Below are 8854 nucleotides of genomic sequence, written 5' to 3' on the forward strand. Positions count from 1 at the left end.
CCACACCTTCCCACTTCCCACCCCACCCCACAGACAAGAAGGAGGGTATGAGAGTTTGCCTGGAGGGATACAGATCACCCCAAGATCAGCGGGAGGGGTGAGAGGGCCCCTGGAGGGACAATTGGGAGACAACTGCCACAGGTGGCCTATATTATTTGGATTGACTCTTCTGCTAAAAAAAAAAAAAGAAGGAAGGAAAGAAATTAAAAGTTTGAATCAATTTATTAAAAAAAAATCTTCATGAAGAGGTAGAAAGAGAGTGGAGAGCTGCCAGACCAAATTCTGGAGGAAAGCCTACGATCAGAATATCTGAGACCCAAAGTTGTTTTTGCTACAAGCGTATTCTAATATATAGGTCAAAACTGGGCCTCAGCAGACATCTGCCAAGGCAACAGGAAGGAAGCTGTATTAGTCAGGGCTTTCCAGAGAAGCAGCTGCATGTTTGTCTATCTATCTATCTATAGAGAAAGACCGGTGTTGAGGAATTGGCTCATTATAGAGACTAAAAATCCAAAATTTGCAGGGTGGGCTGACTCAGGAAGAACTGAGGCAGCAGTCTGAGGACATATTAATCATATATATATATATATATATATATATATATAATTTTTTTTTGTACTGGGCATTTATTTTTTTATTTTTTTTAACATCTTTATTGGGGTATAATTGCTTTGCAATGGTGTGTTAGTTTCTGCTTTATAACAAAGTGAATCAGTTATACATATACATATGTTCCCATATCTCTTCCCTCTTGCGTCTCCCTCCCTCCCACCCTCCCTATTCCACCCCTCCAGGTGGTCACAAAGCACCAAGCTGATCTCCCTGTGTTATGTGGCTGCTTCCCACTAGCTATCTACCTTACGTTTGGTAGTGTATATATGTCCATGCCTCTCTCTGGCTTTGTCACAGCTTACCCTTCCCTCTCCCCATATCCTCAAGTCCGTTCCCTAGTAGGTCTGTGTCTTTATTCCTGTCTTACCCCTACGTTCTTCATGACATTTTTTTTTCTTAAATTCCATATATATGTGTTAGCATACGGTATTTGTCTTTCTCTTTCCGACTTACTTCACTCTGTATGACAGACTCTAGGTCCATCCACCTCATTACAAATAGCTCAATTTTGTTTCTTTTTATGGCTGAGTAATATTCCATTGTATATATGTGCCACATCTTCTTTATCCATTCATCCCATGATGGGCACTTAGGTTGTTTCCATCTCTGGGCTATTGTAAATAGAGCTGCAATGAACATTTTGGTACATGACACTTTTTGAATTTTGGTTTTCTCATTTTGGGTCATATGGTAGTTCTATTTGTAGTTTTTTAAGGAACCTCCATACTGTTCTCCATAGTGGCTGAACCAATTCACATTCCCACCAGCAGTGCAAGAGTGTTCCCTTTTCTCCACACCCTCTCCAGCATTTATTGTTTCTAGATTTTTTGATGATGGACATTCTGACTGGTGTGAGATGATATCTCATTGTAGTTTTGATTTGCATTTCTCTAATGATTAATGATGTTAATCATATTTTAAATGTTTTGTATTTCATGATGGTTTGACATGTTGGGAGACCTTGCTGGCCTGGGAGAAATAATAATCAACTGTGAACATACCTTTTATAGGCAAACAACAAATCTCAAGTCCATACCTGCAACAGCTTTCTTTATCTAACTCTCACACTCCAAGCCAGTATTTCCCCTGCCCTAAATCACTGCAGAAAACTGGAGACCACCCATATAGCCTAGAGCCCACTAACATTATTCACACTCTCTAATCCTAAACTGTTTTCCTGCCTGTCTCGCTTTTTCCACGGAAACCACAATAAAGGCTCTGGACTATGCTTTCCTCTCACTCCTGCTTTTGTCTCCTGACCAGACTGATGCTTCATCATGTGGCCCTGTGTGGGGTAGAGGGACCCCTCCTCTTGGGAAGTGTAAGTCATGAAAGTCTTCTCTCAATGGCACTGCCCTCTGTGTCATCATCTGGTCACCTCCATAAGTTAAAATCCCACAGATACATTTTAATACAAAGTCCAAAGGCTGTCAGGCTGGAGACCTAGGAGGAGAAAATGTTGCAGTTGAAGTTTGAAGGCAGTCTGCTGGCAAAATACCTTCTTGCTCCAGGACAGTTTGTCTTTTGTTCTAGTCAGACCTTCAGCTGATTGGATGAGGTCCACCAGCATCATGGAAGGCAATTTCCTTTCCTCAAAGTCCACTGACTTAAATGTCCAGAATAATGTTTGGCCAAATATCTGGTCACTGTGACTTAGGCAATTTGACCTGTAAAATTAACCATCTCAAGAACCTTAGAGAAAATACTTCCCACATTACACTGGGACCCCAAAGAGCCTAATAGGATAAGATACACTGTTCACCCTCAAGCCTGGCAACCAGACGAAAAGGAAAGACAAGGGTAGGGGCAGATTTGCGCTTATAGTTTGACAAGCCAGGGGTCACATCAAGCTGTGAATGTAGTCTGAGGTGGTCTGTGACCCATACAAATGCCAAACTACTCTAGAGGATGGTACCTTCATTCTTGGTATAAGGAAATCCCTATAATTAGTTGACCAGCACGTGGTCAAACATAACCAACCACAAAAGGAAACAAACCTCCCCAAATAAGAACCAAAAGAAATAAGAGAAAGCAGAACTGAACAAAGACTTCAGACTGTAAATGCCAAAGATTTAAAAATGTCTCCACTTACTAACCTGTATCTGTTAGCTTTACTGAATAGCAAATGATCTCAAAACTTCCGGCTGGAAGTGCCACTTCTGACTCCCTGGTGAAACTGGTAAAGATTATTTTTCCAAAGTAAGTCTCCGGACTTCCCTGGTGGTGCAGTGGTTGAGAATCCACCTGCCAATGCAGGGGACACAGGTTTGAGCCCCAGTCTGGGAAGAAACCACATGCTGTGGAGCAACTAAGCCCATGCGCCACAACTACAGAGCTCGTGTGCCACAACTACTGAAGCCCGCATGCCTAGAGCCAGTGCTCCACAACAAGAGAAGCCACCACCATAAGAAGCCCGTGCACTGCAACGAAGAGTAGCCCCTGCTAGCTGCAACTAGAGAAAGCCCGCGCACAGAAACAAATACCCAACGCAGCCAAAATATTAATTAATTAATTAATTAATTAAAAAATAAAGTCTCCAGAAATGGTCCTATGGGCATATAACAAATGAGGAAGAATTTATTCAAGAAGACCTACAAAAACTTAGCGAGAACAGCAAAAGTCTTTGGAACTTGAATCACTACCTACTTCTTCCTTACCCAGTCCCATCTCAACATGACAAAAGTCTACTCCAGATGGCCACAGACAACAGGCTCCCTCTCCCCGCAGCTCCCAGTCTGAGGGTTATAACATCCTCTTGGGAGAGGCAGGGTGCTGACGTGTTCTCATTCTCTCCCCAGGTATTCATTGTGGAGGCAAGAGTTGCTAAGAGATTGGGGCTCTTTCTTCTGTCCAGTTCTTATTGACAAAGGTTTTGTCCCTATGGACAAAGGCTCTACCTTGGGTGTGGTGCATGGAAAATACCGGAACCCCAACTGTCCTTGTCCCTGTCTGAAAAGTAAGGTGTCCATGCTAGGATTGGTAAGCCAAGATGACCTGAGGCTACTACCCCCTCCAGCTCCTAAAGCAGGTGACAGAGAGGTGTGCCTATCCCTACCTTCTGCTCTAGAGTTCAGAGATTTTGCCCAGGGAGAAGCAGGTCATACAACAAAGAGATCTGAAGGTCTTCCCAAAGGAGCTGACTTTATTTGCAACAGAATGTGGGAGAGTTCAAACTGAAGAGTTCCCTTAAAAAATAATGGAGCTTGTGGTAAAAAGCAATTAAGAGGAGACTGGTGCAAGAGGGAAGAGATATGGGAACATATGTATATGTATAACTGACTCGCTTTGTTATAAAGCAGAAACCAACACACCATTATAAAGCAATTATACTCCAATAAAGATGTAAAAAAAAAAAAAAAAGAGGAGACTGGTAGATTCATTAGAGATAAAAGCTAACCTGCAGGCTAGTTGGTTTACCAGAGAGAATCAGGGAAAGGAACAGCTGCAAGAGTCCTTCTGGGATCAGGGCAAGTCCCAAACACTGACGTCAAAAACCATCCCTGCACAGGAGCCCAAAAACCTAATTAGATCAAGCCAAGGTCTGGGCTGAACATTTCCCATGGCCTGCTGTGCCTGCCCAGATGCATATGTCCAGCTGGGGCATTTCCTCTCCGTCCTCATGCATATGCTCTCTTACAAGTCACAAGTTCAAAGATAAAAATGACTGTACCCCATGCCTGCAAAGCTGGGCCTGCCCATCTGTCCTACCCACTGCCTTCCTTAACACCCAGGGAAAGACCTTGATGCCATGGTCACTGGGCTACATGTAGGAAAGCAGTCTGTGCCAGGACTCTGCCTGGGTGGGACCCTCACCCGTCACAGACAGTACCTGATGCCTTGGCTGCCAATCCCCTGTTTGTATCTCCTAACATTCTCTTTCTCCACAGAAAAGCCAAGAATTTGATATTCTTGTCTCTGGGTCTGCCTACCCTTGGGACAATCAAGGCCCTTCTGCCCACCATTTGGAAAGCAAGTGTAGGACAGGCCTATAGCTTAATGAAGTAAATTGACATCAGTCTATGAGTAACTTAGACCAAGGGTTTTCCCAGTGAGCTCTGTGCAGAATATGCTCATGTTTTCCATGGAACACAGTCACCCAGGCCCCGTGCTCATCCACCACACGACACACTGTCACCCATGAACTAAGCTAGCCTTTCCTTGGAAGGTCCTAGGACAGGGCCATGGGGATCAGGTCTTGAAGGGGCCTCTTCTGATGTAGCTCTTGTCTTTGGTGGAGAGAGAGAGATGCCACGGGAAGGTGCTTCAGACGCAGCCATGACTCTGGCTCCCTTGAGCACTGACAGTCCACAGGCAGTGAGTGGCAGAGTCCCCTAGGCACAGAGAGCTTCGGGTGCCTTTCTGAAACCCTGGCACATGAGCCCATTCATTTGCAGGAGACCAACACTTTTGTCTTTTGAATCACATAATTCTTAGTTTAGGTGTATGTTTTCAAGATGCTCAGTAATCGAATTCACAGTATAATGTGGCTGACATATTTTCTTATATGCACTTAAATTGTTTAAAAAACAGTCAAAAAAATTAAAAGAGTTATTTCTTGTTAGAGGTCATTTCCAAAATAATGTTTTTATATGTAGCATGGGTGAATATTTAAGACTATACTTGGGAGCCCCATGACATACACAAGGCCCCAGGGAGAGTCTGGTGTCTGTGCCTGATAATAGCAATAGCCATTTGCTGATAAAGTTGTAGGCCCAATTAGACATGATTTTGAACCTACATGACCAGGACTCTAAAGAACTAGAAATAAAAAGCAACCACTTAAAAACTAAAAATAAATTGCCATAACAAATCCCTCTGAAATCCCTCAAATAGATAAACCTGAAATAAATAAAATGATAACCTTCGGACGCTGCACATGTATCAAATGTCATTCCCTTTCTTCTTTTTTCAGAGAGTACAATGTTACCACTTTCACAAAATCTTCACTAGCTACTGTAGGAAGAGTTAGTCATCTCCATAGAAATTCATTTGTATATATTTTAACAGCACTTATAACATTGTAATGAGTTTGAGGTTGTCTAAAACTATAAGCTTCTTTGGACTGGGATCCTAATCTTATGAATATTTTCCAAAAACCTAGCACAGAGAAGATTGTGTCTGCTAAATAAATTAATCTATTATATTTTTTTAAATACAACTAAAATTAACAACTCTAAAATCAAATGACTCAAATATAAATAACACATTTTTTTAAAAAATCCATGACTAAAATAAATAAGAAACTAAAAATTAATAGTTATAAGAATAAAATATGTATTAAAATTAAGTTAAAATAACTCAGAAATTAAATAATTTTAAAGTATGTATGCAATTGAAAATAACTTCAAAGCTGAATCTGAAAATATGTAACCAATTAAAGGGAATAGCTATAGCTTTGGGGAAGATGTTGGCAGTTGTTCTCTCATAAGCTCTAAAGCTGCTCGCTATATTGAAGAGCAAAACTGGTATAGAGAAGGGCAGCTGCGGTGGTGGAAATGAGAGAGCAGACAGACCCCCCAGGAAAGAAGGGTGGAAGAGCAGAGCTGAGAAAACTCCAGAAGCAAGATGCCATATTTGTTAGCATTTCATAACAACAACAGGAGAGAAAAGCTATTTAAATCATACTGCTTTCTACAAATTTGAGGTAAAAAGATTCATATAAAGTTTAGTTACAGAAAAATATTGGTGTTGAATTCCAGGCAACAGTACCACAGAGGGCAAAGGGGCATACTTTCAGAATAACAGCACAAAGAAAATGAAAGCATTTCTTCTTGATGTACTTCATGAATTGTAATGTGCTTTTTCCAAAAATAAAGAAAAAGGCGTTAAGAAAATGATACAAGACATTAAATGACATCATAAGTTAGAATTAGAACAACTCAGAAATGAAAAGACAGACCTCAGAAAAGAATGAGAAAAAAAATGAAAAATCATTTATGAATTAATTATAAAGCAAAAGCAAAGTGACAATGTCTTATGAGAGATGGAAGGTGAAAATGCTAAAAAAAGAAATTAAGAGATTATAAAGATTTGAGAAAAAATGTCAAAATTTGAAGATAAGCACTGAAGATGAATAATTGGAGTGCCTGAAAAAGGAAACCAAAGCCAAGAAACAAAGCAAATATTAAAAGTTATAATTCAGAAAAATTCCCTGGAAATAAGGAAATATGTTCAAACTGTGTGTTGACAGGGCACACTGAGCAGTGACTCAGAACCAATGGCAGGACTTGAGCTAGTAAAGAAATCCTTGGGCATCTAGGAAAAAAAAGAGCAAATAATATACTGTATAAAGGAAAAAAAATAGGGTCTCATCACCATTTCTGAGGGCAATATTTTATGTCAGAAGAAAATAGAGTAACATATTTAAAGACACTCATGGAAAGGAACTGTAAGCCATGAGTTTTATAGCTGAAAAACTGATCTACAGTATAAACGTATTAATGTCCAAGTCACCATGCAAGACCTCAGGTAATATTGTTCTCATGACCCCTAGAGGGATGAGCAAACTGAGCACAGCTAAATGCCTAGAAAGAACATAGGACAGATGGTAAACACTAAATCTGCAACGGCTTTGTCCAGCAAAGAGTGTATGACAGAAAGCATGACCTCAGTGGCAGGCACCAGGGTAATTGCCTCAAATAATTTATTAAGAGCTATCTTTGTTTTTGGTATTTTTTATGTAAAATTCTTTTGAAACAACTGGGAATAAATATTGTTTAACATAAAAATTCCAACATTAAATGTAAAGAATATTGCCAAAACTAATTTTAAACCCAGCAGCTCAGAAACTAAATACCTGGTGCTACATTAGCTAACTTGGGAGAGTTGTATGCAGGGAGGAGCCTCGGGGCACTGACTGCTGTTGGCCTCCTGGCCAGAGAAGACAGCAAGTACCTGTTTTAACAAGTCAGCTCAGCAGGAGCCTGTGTGCTTTTCCTTTCCCACTGGTGAGTTTTCCTTCCCCCAGCCTTCAATGCAAGACCTAGTCTTTCATCCTCTGAGAAGGGAAGTCAAGTGCCCACCTGATGCTCAGTCCCTGAAGATCCCTTGCTTCTCTTTTTATTTTACAGTGTTTCTTGCTTACCACACAACAACCATGGCTGGCATAAGTGAGGAAGAGAAATTCCTAATGACAGTATTTTCTGTGTCTGTGTGTCTTACCATGTCTGATTTTAAAGCAGCAAAGAAATCATTCATGTCGACAAAGAACTGAAGTGCCAAAGTTCAGAGATTTCACTTAATTAACATAATGAGGAGTAGAAATAGTTTCATAGTAGATCACATATCAGATTTAATGACATTTCTTGGAGAAAGAGTCAGTGAATTAGGATTGATGGAAGCAATTTTCACATATTGAGGTATGGGTAAGTCATTCTGGCTTATACATGAGTTAACTTGAATTTTTTTGCTAACTAAAACAACCTGTTTGAGTCCTATCAAACATACATTGTACAACTGCTTTAATTATTAAAGAAAGGGCACATTGACCAGAAGTAAAAATGTCCATGTTAAAAATAAAGATTAGAAAAATCTACCACATGGGGGAAACAGACAGCACTTGGAAAACTGCAGCATCCGTATTCTGCTTTCTCCTTGGTATCCCCAGTTGCATGTTCCTTGAAGAGCCCAGACTGTACTTTCCACAGGCTTTTACTCTTTAAGGAAACAATGTGGAGGACTGATTTCAGAGAACAGTAATAAACCATGGGGCTGACAGGGCCTTGGTGCTCCATCTGGGTGTCAGGCCTGTGCCTCTGAGGTGGAAGAGCTGAGTTCAGGATACTGGTCCACCAGAGACCTCCCAACTCCACGTAATATCAAATGGTGAAAGCTCTCCCAGATATGTCCATCTCAACGCTAAGACTCAGCACCACTCAACGACCAGCAAGCTACAGTGCAGGACACCCTATACCAAACAACTAGCAAGACAGGAACATAACCCCACCCATTAGCAGAGAGGCTGCATAAAATCATAATAAGGTCACAGACACCCCAAAACACACCACTGGACGTGGTCCTGCCCACCAGAAAGACAAGATCCAGCCTCATCCAACACACAGGCACTACTCCTCCCCACCAGGAAGCCTAAACAACCCACTGAACCAACCTTAGCCACTGGGGACAGACACCAGAAACAACGGGAACTACAAACCTGCAGCCTGTGAAAAGGAGACCCCAAACACAGTAAGTTAAGCAAAATGAGAAGACAGAGAAACACACAGCAGATGAAGGAGCAAGGTAA

This window comes from Delphinapterus leucas, chromosome 8, assembly GCF_059928025.1.
Source record: "Delphinapterus leucas isolate spDelLeu-1000000601 "Yukka" chromosome 8, BTC_Dleu_Yukka2, whole genome shotgun sequence".
Classification (NCBI taxonomy): domain Eukaryota; kingdom Metazoa; phylum Chordata; class Mammalia; order Artiodactyla; family Monodontidae; genus Delphinapterus; species Delphinapterus leucas.